This window comes from Neofelis nebulosa, chromosome 15, assembly GCF_028018385.1.
Source record: "Neofelis nebulosa isolate mNeoNeb1 chromosome 15, mNeoNeb1.pri, whole genome shotgun sequence".
Lineage (NCBI taxonomy): Eukaryota > Metazoa > Chordata > Mammalia > Carnivora > Felidae > Neofelis > Neofelis nebulosa.
Genome location: NC_080796.1, coordinates 38,175,013 through 38,192,116, shown reverse-complemented (window position 1 = coordinate 38,192,116; position 17,104 = coordinate 38,175,013). Strand labels below are relative to the sequence as shown.

Below are 17,104 nucleotides of genomic sequence, written 5' to 3'. Positions count from 1 at the left end.
TCTAGTCAATCACTATAGGCACTCATTTTAATACCCTCAACGCCCTGCCCCCTCTTCCTTCACTGTATTCTTCTAGAAAAATGCCAGCTTTGGCTAAATCTAGCTCTCCACCTACTTAACACCTGTACCACAACAGCTAAATGTGTCTAGAAAACATCAACGATGGTAACTGACCTTACTGTAAATTCACAGCCAACTGAGGTCAGGTGGACACCTAGGGCTCCCCAGGAATCCTATCTAATTTCTCTTGTTCATTCGCCCTCCCACTCTCTAAGGAGACTTGCCAGAGAACTTTCATATGCTCCTACCACATCTGCCAACTTAAGTCTGTATCCAGATATTACACTTTCCTCCTGTTACTCTGGACACTGTTAGTGCTCCTTGCTGAAGCCAGACCCTCTCCTTAGAAACTAGAGCCCATCCTGTCATCTACCCAAGGACCTTATTCCAACAGTGTCTCTCTCCTTCATCATCACATTTTCACCCTCTATCATGTCACTCCCATTAGCCTATGGACATAATGCTATTTCCCTTATCTTTCAAAAATAGTCTTTGGGGTGCCTGGGTGGCTCAGTTGGTTGATTCCAGCTCAGGTCATGATCTCACGGTTAGCAAGTTTGAGCCTCACGTCGGGCTCTGTGATGACAGCACCAAGCCTGCTTGAGATTCTCTCCCTCTCTCTGCCCCTCCCTGGCTTTGTCTCTCTCTCTTTCTTCTCTCTCAAAATAAATAAATAAATAAATGAAACCTTAAAAACAAAATAGTCCTCTCCTAATTCCATGTCCCATACCAGCTACTGACCCCATTTATATACTTCTTTACAGCAAAACTCTTCAAAAGAGTACCTGTACTCACTGTCTTCAATTCCTATCCTCCATTCTCTCTTGACCCCACTTCCATCAGTCTTTTCCTCTTACTTCTCCACAGAACACATCACCTCAAGGTGACCAATTACTGGCCAACACATTGATTCTCATTGAACTTGAACTGGGTATGAATTGAACATACCCAATTCCCATCTCACTTGGCCCCTCCGGACTTTTTAACTGAGCTGGTCACATGTTCCTTGAAACATTTTCTTCCCCTGGCGTCCAGGACCCCACCCTCTCCTGGTTTTTCCTCCTACCTCACTGGCTGCTCCTTCTCTGTGTCCTTTGCTGACTCTTTTTCATCTTCCTGACCCCAAATCATTGAAGTGCCCCAGGCCTCTGTCCTTGGACTCCTTGGTCTCTTTAAGAGCCCATTGAGGTGGGTGGTCCCGAATTTAAATAAGGACAATTCTCAGTCATGCTCATGGTTTTAAACACGTCCTATAGCTGATGACTCTTAAATACACATTTCCAGCTAGATCTGTTTCCTGAATTCCGTACTTGAACATCCAAATGCCTATTTGATACCTTCTCTGGGAGGTTTAATATTTATCTCAAATTTAACATGTTCAACACCAAACTCCTGCTCTTACCTGCAAAGCCTGCTCTCCTATAGTCTTCTCATCTCTGTACGTGGTCAATCCATCTTTCCAGTTGTTTGGGCCAAAAGCTTGGAGTCATCTCTGACTCCTCAGTTCCCGTCACACCCAGTCCTGAAAGCCCTGCCAAGCATCTAGATTCTGGCCACCACTCAGCACCTCCACCACAGGGACTGTGTTCAAGCCTCCCTCATCCCTCTCCTGGATTCTGACAAGAGCTTCCTAACTGGTCTCCCCAATCCTGTCCCTTCCCTCCTTCATTTTATTGTCAAAAAAGCAGGCAGGGATCCATTTAAAACCTAAGTCAAAGTCATGCCATTTCTCAGCTCAAAACCTGCCATCTCACTCAGAATAAGAACCAAAGTGCAAATGCTTGGGTTCTTCTTTGATCTCATCTTCTATCCCCTTCTGTTGCAGCCACACTGTCCTCCTTGTTCTTGAGGATGGAAAGCATGCTCCCACCTCCGGGCCTTTGTATGTGCTGGTCTCTGCCTGGCATGTGCTTGCCTCATATGTCTGGCTTGCCTTCTTTTTAGGCCTTTGTTACAATGACACATTGTAAGTGAGACTTTCCTTGACCATCCTTTTAAAATCCTGGCCATCCTTCCTTCAAGGCCTTTCTTCTCTTTTTTTTTTTTTTTAGTGTTTATTTATTTATATGAAATTTATTGTCAAATTGGTTTCCATACAACACCCAGTGCTCATCCCAACAGGTGCCTTCCTCAATGCCCATCACCCACCCTCCCCTCCCTCCCACCCCCATCAACCCTCAGTTTATTCTCAGTTTTTAAGAGTCTCTTGTGGTTTGGCTCCCTCCCTCTCTTTTTTTTTCCTTCCCTTCCCCCATGGTCTTCTATTAAGTTTCTCAGGATCCACATAAGAATGAAAACATATGGTATCTTTCTCTGTGTGACTTATTTCACTTAGCATAACACTCTCCAGTTCCATCCACGTTGCTACAAAAGGCCATATTTCATTCTTTCTCATTGCCACGTAGTATTCCATTGTGTATATAAACCACAATTTCTTTATCCATTCATCGGTTGATGGACATTTAAGCTCTTTCCATAGTTTGGCTATTGTTGAAATGTTTATTTATTTTTGAGAGAGAGAGATAGCACAAGCAGGGGAGGGATGGGGGAGGGGGACCCAGAATCTGAAGCAAGCTCCAGGCTCTGAGCTGTCAGCACAGAGCCTGACGTGGGGCTTGAACTCATGAACAGTGAGATCATGACCTGAGCCAAAGTCCAACGCTTAACCAACTGAGCCACCCAGGCACCCCTCCTTGATCATCCTTTTGAAGTAGGACCCCCTTTTCCCCTCCCTGTTCTGTTTTTCTCCTTAATGCTTTATTGCCAGCCAACTTGCTATAAATTTTTCCTGACTCTAGAATATAAATGCCACAAAAGCAGAGACTTTATTTGGGTCACGTGAGTATCCTCAATGCATATATCCATGCCTAGCACACAGTAGGCATTCAATACTATTTGTTGCATTAATTGAATGAGTAGGTGTGGAGGTCATGGCTGTTAGGTGGGGCTGAGAGGTGGGCAGGAGCCAGATCAGCAGGGCTTTTAGGTCTTGCTAAAGATCTGGGGGAAGGCTGACATGATCATAGTTGTGCTTGGAAAAGCTCCCCTGGGTTCCAAGAGGGAGAACACTTCCTCTAGAAAGGTGATTCTTGCCTTTGTGGAATTGAGCGTAGGGAGATAGGGGGATTTGCATTTTAGAAGATGCTACTCTAACTTAGAAGGGGCAAGGGAAATGTGGGGCTAAAGAGATCTCTGCATTTGGACAAGACGCAATACCACACGGGGCTGTGATTATGGGCAATCAACCCTGTACCTCTGAGTCAGCAGCTCAGTAAAACCCTTTACAAGCAACAGGCCCTCCTGCACTGGAGGGGCCTACAAAGGCTCACTGCTCCAGAGATTATCAGAAAGTAGTGGATGTGGCATTCTCCCACCTCCCTTGTCACCCCGCATCAACTTCCCTTTTCCTCCTGCACTCAACCCGGAGAGATTTCAGTGGAGATCAAGTCCAAGGACAAGAAGCTAGTGAGCTTCTCAGGCCCCCAGAGAGTAGGGGAGGAACTGTGGGAAGGGACTGGGGCTGAGCAGAAGCAGCCTGCAGACCCTCTCAGGGTGGAGCACCCCCCCGCCCCCCCTTTGCCGTGAGGTGTGGCCCTGGGGCAGCCCTCACTCAAATGCTCCCTGTCACCAACACTGCAGTCACCCAAACAGCTGCACTATTTATTCGGCATTTCCCTGGCCTGCTGGGCTCCTCAAACTAAATTTGCCTTCTGCACATTCCTTGAGGGTTTTAATAACCTACCAGTAAGAACAAAAAGTCCGTTTCTACTAACCTAATGTCAGGCCAAGGTGGAAATACCTTTCTAGGGCCCCTCCCTGTCCAGCTCAGCTGGACTCTCATTGCAGAGGGAAGCAAAATTAATTTTGACTTTGCTGCCGAGATGCACCTAATTCCTTCACTTTGCCAAGGAAGGGGGGAGGAAAATCACAGCCAGCAAGGCAGAATGTTCCCTCCCCAGGCACTCAGGAGTTTGGGATTCTTTCCTACCTTCTCGTGTGCTGGGTTGCAGGATTCTTGCCAGCTGCTGACCTCCCATGTCCTGCTCTAGTGCCTGCCAGGCACATACCACCTAATGAGGCCACAGGGCCTTAGGGAGAGCGCCAGGCTGAGCCTGTGTAGCCAAGTTTGCTTTGTCACTAACCACAGGTCACAGGCCAATCCCGGGTCAGAGGCATCCTGCAAATGCACGGTTGTTGGTGGCAGAGGGGAACCAGAGAGGAGAGAGCTTCCTGAAAGATCACAGGCCAGACTAGAGAATCAGCCCTCGCAGACCAAGAGCAACCCCTCTTCGGGACCCTCTGTCTCCTGCCCCGGCGGGAGCAGGAGACCATCCACCATTTCCCCTCTCTCCTGCCCCCAGGAAAGTTCCTCTTTCCCTAGTTCTCACTCAGGAAAGTCTAAATACAGTGAACCGTAATTGTTGATTGATAGAGTCACCTGTGGGGAGAAAAGTTTCCTTCCCTTTTGGAGAAAGGTGAGACAGAAAACTGACGCTTGAGTGCCTCTGTCCACTTCCGAATGTTAGCTTGGTATTATGGAAAGTGCCTCAGTATCTGAGCTTAGAACAAGCAGGGCAGGGGTTCAGATCCCAACTTGCCTTGTATAACTGTGTGGCTCTGGGCAAGGTACTTAGCTTCCCGGAGCCTCTGTAACTACTTCTGTAAAACAAGGGTAACAGTACCTTCCTCCCACGGGTTTTGCAAAGACTAACGAACATGCAGCAAACTTAACTCTTAACTCCAGCTTGAGTTAATAAATGGAGAAACTGAACTGCTAAGAGGTTGGGTTATATGCCAACAGAGGAAATGTCTTGGGGCTGACACGGGACCCCCAGACTGAGCCTGTTGGGGGCAATGGTTCTCTAGCAGGATGCAGGAATTTGGGGTTTGCCAAGGTCGGTTCTGACTCATGATGACCTTGAGGGCCACACAGCTTGTACGGCACCTGGACCTGGTCACTAGCCTGTTGAACACCTCTTCAACAACACATCAGTCAACGAGTTTGGGCCTCTTCCCCTGCCCGGTACCATAGGTGGATTTAAAAAGGAATGAAAAACAGGCCTTGGCTGGGTGACCAACTCCTCCCCCTTTGCCCAGGCAGGCCTTTCAATGTTAGCACTCAAGTCTCATGTCCCAAGAAACACCTTTTCAGTTCTGGGCAAACCAGGACGGCTGGTCACCCTGGTCCAGACAACCACCAACAGAAAGCAGCACTGACCCAGGTAGCTCTGACGTGGATGCTGATGTTTGTGCTGCTTAAAACTCGTGGGCTGAGTGTCATTTCAAGACGACCAACTGAGCACAAGCTACCACTCTCCCTTTTGGCTCAAGTTCTAACAATCACAGAAAAAAAAAACCGAACTTTTTTTAAATGTCAGTATGTATTGAGGCATCATTTGCATAGAAAAATGACACTTCTCAAAGCGTATAGTTTGCGACCTTCTGACAAGTGCGTGCAGGTACGTTATCACCACCACAATCAAGATGTAAAACATTCATGTCCCCCCCCCCCCCCAAAGTCCTGCGGTGCTCTTTACGGTCCTCCCCTTCCTCCAACCCTCAGCCACTGGCAACCACAAATCTGATGTTTGTCCTTGCAGCTTGGCTTTTCCAAAATGTCATTTGATGGGAATTAGACAATGTGAACCTTCTGTTTGTGGCTTAATGTGTGTGAGATTCCTCTGTGTTGTGTGAGTCAGAAGCTCTTTTTTGATTTCTGAGAAGTAGCCCACCACACGAACGTGTCGGAACTTGTCCATCTATTTGCCAACTGCCTGCTTCCAGCCTTGGACACTTACTTATAAGACAGCTATAAACATTCACACACAGATCTTGCACGAACATAAATTTTGATTTCTCCTGGGAGACCACCCTAGGGTAGGGCTGCTGGTTGTATGAATATTAAAAATCGCCAAACTGTTGGGGTGCCTGGGTGGCTCAGTTGATTGGGCATCCAACTTCGGCTCAGGTCATGATCTCACGGCTCATGGGTTCGAGCCCCGCATCGGGCTCTGTGCTGACAGCTCAGAGCCTGGAGCCTGCTTGGGATTCTGTGCCTCCCTCTCCCTCTCTTCCCCTCCCCTGCTCAGGCTCTGTCTTTCTCTGTCTCTCAAAAATAAATAAACATTAAAAAAAAAAACAACTAAAAAAATTGCCAAACTGATTTTCAAAGTGACTGTACAATTTTGCATTCTTATCAGCAGTGAAGGAGAATTCCAGTTGCTCTAGACTGTCACCAGCACTTTTTAATTTTAACCATTTCAGCCAATGTGTAGGGGTACCTCACTGTAGTTCTAACTTGTGTTTTCCTAATTCTAATGACGTTGGACATCTTTTCACATGTCTCTTTGCCATTCATACTCCTCTGATGAAGGGTCTGCTCATGTCGTTTCCCCATTTTTAAAAAAAGGGGGGCTCTTTGATTCTAATTATTGTATTTTGAGAGTTCTTTACATATTCTGCTCATAAGTCCTTTATCGGGTATTTGTTTTGCAAATATCTTCTCCTTGTCTGTGCCTTGTTTCTTTTTTTGAGAATGTCTTCCAAAGAACAAAAGATTTTCATTTTGATGGAGTAAAATTTATCAATTTTTTTAGTTTATGCTTTTTGTGTCTTATTTAAGAAATCTTTACTTAGCCTAAGATGGTAAAGATAGTTTATGTTCTCTTCCAAAAGTTTTATTGCTTTAGCTTTTATATTTGAAAAATACAATTTAAAAATGAAATAAATTTGGGGCACCTGGGTGGTTCAGTCGGTTGAGCGTCCAACTCTTGATTTTGGCTCAGGTCGTGATCCCAGGGTGGTGGGATTGAGTCCTGAATCTGGCTCTATGCTGAGCATGGAGGCTGCTTAAGATTCTCTCTCCCTCTGCCCCTTTCCCCTGCTCTCTCTCTCAAAAATAATATTAATAATAATAAAATTAAAAAATAAAAATGAAATAAGTCTATAATCAAACTCAGAAACAAGAAGAGGAAACTCTTCTGGGCCAGAAATTGTGTGGAGTCCCTAAAAGGCAGAAAGCACACGAGATTATGAAGAAGGTCATTGTTCTCAAAAAGGAAAGGTGCTACCAAGAGGACCCCACCTTCAGAGGAGGTGGATACTGAAAGCAGCTAAGACATATAGGGGCTTGAACCCCTCTGTACCCTGTGACCTGACCCTGTTCTCTCAGCCAACTCTATCTAGATACATGGTAGCAAAATTTCAGAGCACCAAAGAGAAAATCTTAAATCCTTCCAGAGAGAAAAAAGGATTACCTACAAAGGAAAGAAACTCAGATTGACATGAGCCCTCACCAGCTACATTGGATATAAGACAAGCAATACCTCTATAAATGTTAAGGGGAACTAACAGAAGCTAAAATTCCATGTCCAGCCAAAGTAGACTCTCTCTAAAACAATTACAGATATATTCCAACAAGAAGAAATATGAATCCATGACGAATGAGTTCCAAAAAGTAGTGAGGTAAGGGGTGCCTAGGTTGCTCAGTTGGTTAAGCCTCTGACTTCGGCTCAGGTCATGATCTCACAGTTTGTGGGTTCGAGCTCCACATCGGGCTCTGTGCTGACAACTCAGAGCCTGGAGCCTGCTTCAGATTCTGTCTCTATCTCTCTTGGCCCCTCCCCCACTCACACTTTGTCTCTCAAAAATAAATAAATATTTTTTAAAAAGTAGTGAGGTGAAATACATGTGTTTATGTGTGTGTACACACCAAAAGTACATGTACATATATATGTGTATTTTGTGTATTTTATATATATATTTAAGTGTATATAAATATTTACAGTGAAACAAAAACCAAAATAAAAAAAATTTCTAGAACTAAGCTCTTGATAAGTTTGGTAATTATGCCTGGGAACATGAATAGTTACCCTTGGTGATGGTATGGGAAGACATCCCATGTTTATGGATAGGAAGATTTAATATTACTAAATTTGGTTTGATTTCTCCTAAGTCTTCTGTCTTGGCCTACAAGTGGCTATCTCCTTGTTATCTTCTCAAATGGCCTTTTCTCTGTTGAGAACATATTCCTAATGTCTCTTTTTCTTCTTATGAGGACATCTGATCCGTTATATTGATTAAGGACTCACCCTATCAGCCTTATTTCAACTAGATCATTTTTTGAAGACCCTACCTCCAAACGCAGTCTTACAGACTAAGGTCCATACATATGACCTCATTTAACTTAAATTACCTCTTTAAAGTTCCTTTGTCCAGGGGCACCTGGATGGCTCAGTTGGCTAAATGTCCAACTTCAACTCAAGTCATGATCTCATGGTTCATGGGTTTGAGGGTTTGAGTCCCACATTGGACTTTGTGCTGATAGTGCAGAGCTTGGAGCCTGTTTCACATTCTGTGTCCCTCTCTCTGCCCCTCCCCTACTTGTACTCTCTCTCTCTTTCAAAAATAAATAAATAAATAATAAATTAATAAATAATAATAAATAATAATAAAAAAACAAACATAAAAATATTTATAAAAATAAAGAATACATAAGGGTCCTTTGTCCACATATTTTCACTTTCTGAGGTACTGGGTGTTAGGACTTCAACATATGAAGTGGGGGACCACAATTCAGGCCATAGCATTATTCAGTGGGGAAAGGACAGTCTTTTCCACAAATAGTATTAGGAAAACTGGTTATCCACATGCAAAAGAATGAAATTGGACCCTTTTCTCACATCATATACAAAAATTAACTCAAAATGAATCAAAGACTTAAATGTGAAAACCAAAATTAGTAGAGAAGAAAACATAGGGGAAAACCCTCATGACACTGAATTTGGTGATGATTTGTTGGATAGACAGTAAAAGCACAGGCACCAAGAGGAAAAATAGATAACTTGGATTTCATCAAAATTAAAAACTTTTGTGCATCAAAGGACACTTATCAAGAGTAAAAGGCAACCATGAAATGGGAGAAAATCATATATATACAAATTCCTAGAACTCAACAACAAAAATACAAACAAATGAAAAATGGCAAAGGACTGCAATAGGCATTTCTCCAAAAAAGATATGCCAATTCCAATATGCACATGAAAAGATGCTCACTATCACTAGCCACTAGGGAAATGCAAATCAAAATCACAATGAGATACTGCTTCATATCTGTTAGGATGGACATCATCAAAACAATGGAAAATACCAAGTGTTGGGGATTGTATGGAGAATCTGATATCTTGGAGGATTGCTAGTGAGAATGTAAAATGGTGCAACCACTATGGGAAATATTTTGGTGATTTCCCCAATTTTGGTGATTAAACACAAAATTACCATGATCCTGCAATTTTACTTCTAGGTGTATACACCAAAGTACTGAAATCAGAGACTCAAACATATACTTGCACAGCAATATTCATAGCAGCATTATTCACAACAGACAAAAGGTGAAAATGACCCAAATGTTCATGAACAAAGAAGTAGATAAACAAAATGTGGTATATTCATACAATGGAATATTAATTAGCCTTTAAAAAAGTAAAAGCCTTTAAAAAAGACTCAACACAGATGAGTCTGGAAAACATAATGCTAAGTGAGATAAGCCAGACACAAAAGAACATACTATATGATTCCATGTATATAAGGGACCTAGAATATGTAAATACATGCAGACAGAAAATATAATAGAGGTTACCAAGATCTGGAGGAAAATGGTGAAGAGGAATTATGGTCTTATGGGTACAGAGTTTTTGTTTGGAATGATGAAAAATTTCTGGAAATGGAGAGTAGTGATGGTTGCATAACAACGTGAATGTACTTAATGCTGCTGAATTGCACATTTAAAACGGTTAAATGGTAAAATTTATGGTATATATATTTTATCAAAATAAAGAAATACACTATAAAAAATATTAGCATGGATGGTTGTGCAGTGGAATGAGAGAGGAGAAAAGTAAAGACGTGCTAAGTTTCCTGTTCAAGGGACTTACTAGAGACAAATTGAACTGTATGGGAATGAAAAGTACAGCATAGGGAATACAGTCAATAATGTGGTGGTAACTCAAGGTGCCCGGGTGGCTCAGTAGGTTAAACCGACAACAGCTCAGGTCATGATCTCGCAGTTCCTGAGTTGGAGCCCTATGTTGGGCTCTGTGCTGACAGCTTGGAGCCTGGAACCTGTTTCAGAGTCTGTGTCTTCCTCTCTCTCTGCCTCTCCCCTGCTCGCACTCTGTCTCTGTCTCTCTCTCTCAAAAATAAACATTAAAAATTTTTTTAAAAATAGTGTAATAACTCTGTATGGTGATGGATGGTAACTACACTTATCACAGTGAGTATTTTGTAATGTATATAATTGTCAAATCACTATGATGTACACCTGAAACTAATGTAATATTTTATGTCAACTGTATTTCAATTAAAAAGATTGAACTCTAGCCATGGTTTAAAAAAAAATATGCTGGGGCGCGTGGGTGGCTCAGTCGATTGAGTGCCCAACTTTGGCTCAGATCATGATCTCACGGTTCGTGAGTTTGAGCCCCGTGTCCAGCTCTGTGCTGACAGCTCAGAGCCTGGAGCCTGCTTCAGATACTGTGTCTCCCTCACTATCTGCCCCTCCCCTGCTCATGCTTTGTCTTTCTCAAAAATAAATAAACGTTGAAAAAAATATTTTTAAGTAGGCTTAATATTATGTGTTAAATATTTAAAGGGACTGAAGTACCTACAAAAATATAAGTAGAAGGTAAGACTTTCTAACAAGTAAAGGAAATTAAATGGAACAAAAAGCAGAAAGCAAAAGCAAAACTATAATGTATGGAAATATAAAACATACACAAAATGGCATGCCTAACTGTAAATACATCAGTAGTCTCAATAAATATGAACAGGTTAAATTTGCCCATTAAAAAAAGGAATCTAGAGCTGGATTTTTAGAAAGTATCTAGCCATAGACTTTAAACTAGAGATGCACTTAAAAAAAATGACACAGGAAAATGAAAAAATAAAGAAATAGAAGAAGATATATCAAGCAAATATAAAGAGGATGAAAGTAGTTGTAACAACATAAATGTCAGACTACCTAGAATTCAAAGCATTAAAAGTGATAAAAAGAAATGTTTTATATTAATAAAAGGAGCAATCTCTCAAGAAGATATAATGATGATTATTGATATGCTTAAAACACAAGATTGAAATATATAAAGTAAAACTGAAAGTGACAAATATTTGTGATAGTGGGAGAGTTTTACACATTTCTTTCATAAAATGACTAATCAAGCAGACAGAAAGTAATTACAGGTATGGGGAGGGTTTTAATAACACAACTCAATAAATTTCTCTCAACAAACAAATGGAATACACATGAAATTTGCAGAACTTGATAATTTCATGATCATGACCACAAAAGAAATTTCAGCACATTCTAAAATGTTGACTTCATACAGTCTCATTCAGTAACTATAATAAAATAAATCTGAAACCATACAAAAATATAGCTTCCCCAATTCTACTTACCTTCGGATTAAACAGGAAGTCAAAATAGTGGTAACATATAACGTGGAAATGATACAGAATAAGAGTAGTGCATATTGAAATCTTCAAGGATTCAGCCAAACCAGTAGTCAGAACATTTATAATCTTAAATACACATTAAGTAATTATAAAGTTCAAAAACAAATGAGTTAAACTTAAAAAAAAAAAACTAAGCTAATAAAAGAGAAACAAAGTAAACTCAATTGAAATAGAAAAAAGGAATAAAATAAGATTGAAACTAAAAATTAATAATTTAAAAACAAATTTGCACTTGTGTCTAAAACTAAATGATCTATTTGCAAAGCTCAATGTAATGGATATTTTGGCAAATATAACGAAAGAGAAAAAGAAAAAGTAAACTAAACATTAAGAAAAATGAAAGACATATGACTATAGATAGAAAATATATTTAATAATTATGAGGGACAACTCTAGCAGAACTTCAGGAGATGAATATTCCTGATATAACCTCTTCCACAGCTTGGAAAAATGGTGGAAAACCACTCACTCATTTTAAGATGCTAGCTTAACTTTGATTCTTAAACCAAACAGGATATCACAAGAAAAGAAATTTAAAGGCCAATATAACTTATGAGATAGATGCAAAAATCTTAAAGAAAATGTTGGGAAACCAACATTGTGATCAGCACTGTATTAGAAGACCGTGTGAGGATTGAACTGAGAACTCAAAGATAGTTCACATACAGAACCTATTAGTATAATTTCCTATATTAATAAAATTAAAGAAGAAAATCCCATGACCACTTCAATAGACAATAAACAATAGCCTTTGATAAATTCAAGTCCATTCATGATTTTTTAACAAACTCCTAGAAAACTAACAAAACTTTACAAACTTGTTAAAAGGCATTAACCAAAATACTTAACAAAGGTGGCACATTTTTGTAAAGCGCTAAAGCAATCCCACTAAAGTCAGTAAAGACTAAGTATTACCTCTGCTTCAACATTTTATTTAATTATTTATTTTTAAAGTTTATTTATTTATTTTGAGAGAGAGAGAAAGAGCATGAGCTGGAGAGGGACAGAGAGAGAGAGAGAGAGAGAGAGAGAAAGAGAGCATCCTAAGCAGGCTCTGCACCATCAAGAGTGGAGCCCAATGCAGGGCTCGAACTCAGGAAGAGGTCATGACCTGAGCCAAAACCAAGACTCGGACACTTAACCAACTGAGTCACCCAGGTGCCCCACATTTCAACATTTTATAGGATGCTCTGACCAATGCAGTAAATATATAAAATGTATAAATGCTAGAAAAGAAAAATATGCCATTATTAACAGATAATATAGTCATTTGTCTAAAGAATATAAAAAAATTAATTGACAGACTATTATAACTGCTCACAGAACTTAGCAAGATAGTCAAATACAAAATTAGGATATAAAGAAAGCAAAACAGAAAACCCACTTCCTTTCATATACACCAGTTACCCCATTAAAAAATGTCATGATAGGGGAGCCTGGGTGGCTCAGTTGGTTAAGCATCCGACTTTGGCTCAGCTCATGATCTCACAGTTCGTGGGTTCAAGCCCTACGTCAGGCTCAATGCTGACAGCTCAGAGCCTGGAGCCTGCTTTGGATTCTGGGTCTCCCTCTCTCTCTGCCCCTCCTCTGCTCATGCTCTGTCTCTCTCGCTTTCTCTTTCAAAAATAAATAAATAAACATTAAAAAAAATTTTTTTTAATGTCATGATAGAAGTGCCTGGGGGGCTCAGTTAAGCCTCTGACTCTTGATTCGGCTCAAGTCAGGATCTCACAGTGGTGAGGTCCAGCCCCGCGTCAGGGTCCACTCTGAGTGTGGAGAATGCTTGGGATTCTTTCTCTCCCTGTCTCTCTGCCCCCAGGCCCGTTGTCAAAATAAATAAACATTAAAAAAAAAAAAATGTCATGGTATACATGCCAAAACATTTGAACCTGAATCTAATGAAGACTTTAGCTACCGTTTTTCAGGAAATACTGGAGACATTAAATGACATTGTGAGGAGGCAGACACACACCTTGAATACGGGTAACTCTTCAGGACAAATGATCAGTTTTTTTACTAAATTAATCGCATGAAAAAGTGAAGGGATAATGATGGATACATGGCATTATATATTTGTCCAAACCCATAAAATGTACAACACCAAGAATGAACCCTAAGGTCAACTATGGACTGTGGGTAATTATAATCTTTCAATATACATTCACTGATGGTAACAAATGTACTCTGGGGTGAGGTGTTGATAATGCGGGAGGCTGTGCCTTGGGAGTGGGGAGTAGACGAGGAATCTGCACATTCCTCTTAACTTGCTGTGAACCTAAAACTTAAAAAGTTAAGTCTTTAACGGGGCGCCTGGGTGGCTCAGTCTGTTAAGCGTCCGACTTTGGCTTAGGTCATGATCTCACACTCGGTGAGTTTGAGCCCCACATCAGGCTCTGTGCTGACAGCTTGGACCCTGGAGACTGCTTTGGATTCTGTGTCTCCCTCTCTCTGCCCCTCCCCTGCTCACTCTGTCTCTCTCTCTCTCAAAAATAAACATTAAAAAAAATTTTTTTTAAACACACAAAAAACTTAAGCCTTTAAAGAAAAGTCAAGACCTCAAAAACAAAACCAACACACAAACAAAAAACCCTAGCAATCTGTATTGTGATATGAATAAATAAAAAATATAGAAGCCAAGAATATCACACATAAAATATCTCCTTACCACTCATAAAAAATAAAAATGGTGAGGGAAGACAGAACTCCTACAGGTTAGAAGAAAATCAAGAAACATACCCACCAATCTGTTTAGATCCCAGTTCAAACATGAAAATATATCTTTAAACAATCAAGGAAAATTTAACCTAAACTGGGTATTAGATGACATATGAGACATTTTTCCTAATTTTGTCAGGTATGATTATTCTATGTTGTTATTTTTTTTAAGAAGCCTTGTGAGGTAGGAATATATAAATACTTCTATTTAAATTTTGAACTGATGAGGCTTTAAAAAATAATATATAATAATGAGTAATGTATCTGTGAGTTGCTTTAAAATACTCAATCAAAATTGAATATATATAAATTGAATATGTGTATAATATGTATATTTGAACCCTATCCATTTAAAAAAATACATTTTATACCTGAAAATAAATTCCATGTGAATTACATATGTGTATGTATGTGTGAATTATATGCATATATATTAAAATAAAACATGATAACAAATTTTCATTACATGGGGCTTGGAATGTCTACTGAAACTAGATTTAAAAGCAAAAACTATAAAGAGAAAATGTAATTTGTCTGCTTCAAAAATATAAATGCTTTGTGTACGAAGAGATACCACAAGAATATCAAAATTTAAGAATAAGCAATAGCCTAGGAGAAACAAATAATATCAAGAATATACTTTTTTTAAAAAAAGAATATATTTTATTTTATTTATTTATTTTTAAATTTTTTTGATGTTTATTTGTGAGAGAGAGAGACAGACAGACAGAGTGTGAGCAGGGAGGAGCAGAGAGAGAGGGAGACACAGAATCTGAAACAGGCTCCAGGCTCTGAGCCATCAGCACAGAGCCTGTTGCGGGGCTGAAACTCACTGACTGTGAGATCATGACCTGAGCCAAAGTCAGCCGCTTAACCAACTGAGCCACCCAGGCGCCCCCAAAAAGAATATATTTTATTTTACTTTTTAATTTTTTTTTCAATATATGAAATTTATTGTCAAATTGGTTTCCATACAACACCCAGTGCTCATCCCAAAAAGAATATATTTTAAAAACTCTTACAAATTCATGCAAAAGAGATAACCAACCCAAATGAGAAAACTACGGAAAGAATTTGAAAAAGAAATTCACTAAAGAGGAAATATCAGTGGCCAATAAAGACATGAAAAGACACTCCAATCTACTGGTTTTCAAATGTATGCAAATTAAAGCCAAATTGGAAGTACCACAAAGTTTTGGCAAGAATCTTAGTTTAATAATATGAAAACTTTTCAAGTACTCTCATGCACTGTCAGTGGGAATTTAAATTGGCCCTTTGAAGGGCAATTCAGCAGTATCTAATAAGTTTAAACTGTATATACCCCCCATGACACTTCTTAAAATCAGCCTTCTAGAAAGGCAGACGCATGTGCTTAAGGAAATGCGATTAAAGACAATTCATTGCAGGAGCACCTGGGTGGCTCAGTCAGTTGAGCATCCGACTCTTGGTTCCAGCTCATGATCTCACAGTTTCATGGGTTCAAGCCCTGCGTCGGGCTCTGCGCTGGTAGCATGAGACCTGCTTGGGATTCTATCTCTCTCTCTGCCTCTCCCCCACTTGCTTTGTCTCTGTCTCTCTCAAAATAAATAAACATTAAAAAAAAACAAAACATGAAGATAATTCATTGCAGCATTGTCTCCAAGAGGGGAAAACTAGACCTCCTTCAATACTCATCAGCAGAAGCCTGACCAAATAAACTGATCACTAGCAGAAACTATGCAGTAGCTCCAAATGGAAAAGTAAATCTCTATGAACTGCATCTTGCTGCATAAAGAAGCAAGTTGCAAACTGATTCAGTTGAGAAACAATCTCCACAGAAAATAATCCTGCATAAATTAATAAAGGTATTAATTATATGTTAGTAATATATGCATACACATATATATGAATATGGCTTGAATACCTATGTAAATATAGTACTCATATTAACTTAATACCTGTATATACACACACAGTCATAGGTTATCAACACATAGATATGTACATACACACACGTGCACATAGCAAAATGTCTTGAATGACACACACCAAACTGAAGATCATAAGGGGATGGTGATTAGATCAAAGAACAAAACCATAGGATTAGAGCAATAGAAAGTGAAAAGCTTTGAGGTATTCAAAATCCACTATTTTTTCAAAATCTTGAAAACAGAGGGAAACGTCCTTGAACCTTGTCAGTATCATTTAAATTGTTTACTAGGAGAATGAATCTGGATATAAATTGTATAATTAAGAATAAGTTTATTTTTGGGATGCCTGGGTGGCTCAGTTGGTTAAGCATCTGACTTTCAGCTCAGGTCATGATCTCATGGTTCCTGCGTTCGAGCCCCATGTCGGGCTCTGTGCTGACAGCCTGGAGCCTGGAGCCCACTATGAGTTCTGTGTTTCCCTCTCTCTGACCCTCCTCTGCCCCTGCTCACACTCTGTCTCTCTCTCTCTCTCTCTCTGTCTCTCAAAAATAAATAAATATTAAAAAAAAAAGAATAAGTTTATTTTTTAAACTTCCAGAGCTGAGTAGATGTCTTTGGCCACACTGATGAGAGGCGCCTTAGGACAGAGGGGATGGCAGCTGGAACGCAGATTCTTGTGTCTGGAGGCTTTTAATTGCTGACTAGCACTAACTCAGTGACCTCCACTGCCCCACATGGGTCTCCCCCAAGAGAAGTTAAATCCCAGGCTAGTGACTGCCCCTCTACCCCTACAAACCCTGTATATATGGGGAAAGTAAAACTCTAGGGGAAAGCCTTTGGATCTTGACTCCATGGAATCCACAGAAGTATCTGATAAAAAGGAGATAATTCTGCAAACACAAAATTACACA

The 17,104-nt window shown here is 40.0% G+C and overlaps 1 long non-coding RNA gene across 4 annotated transcripts in view; it reads right to left on the bottom strand.

Moving 5' to 3' along the window:
• LOC131495426 (uncharacterized) overlaps positions 1-17,104 on the bottom strand; it is a 30,105-nt gene that overhangs the window by 12,046 nt on the left and 955 nt on the right. The window lies entirely within an intron of this gene.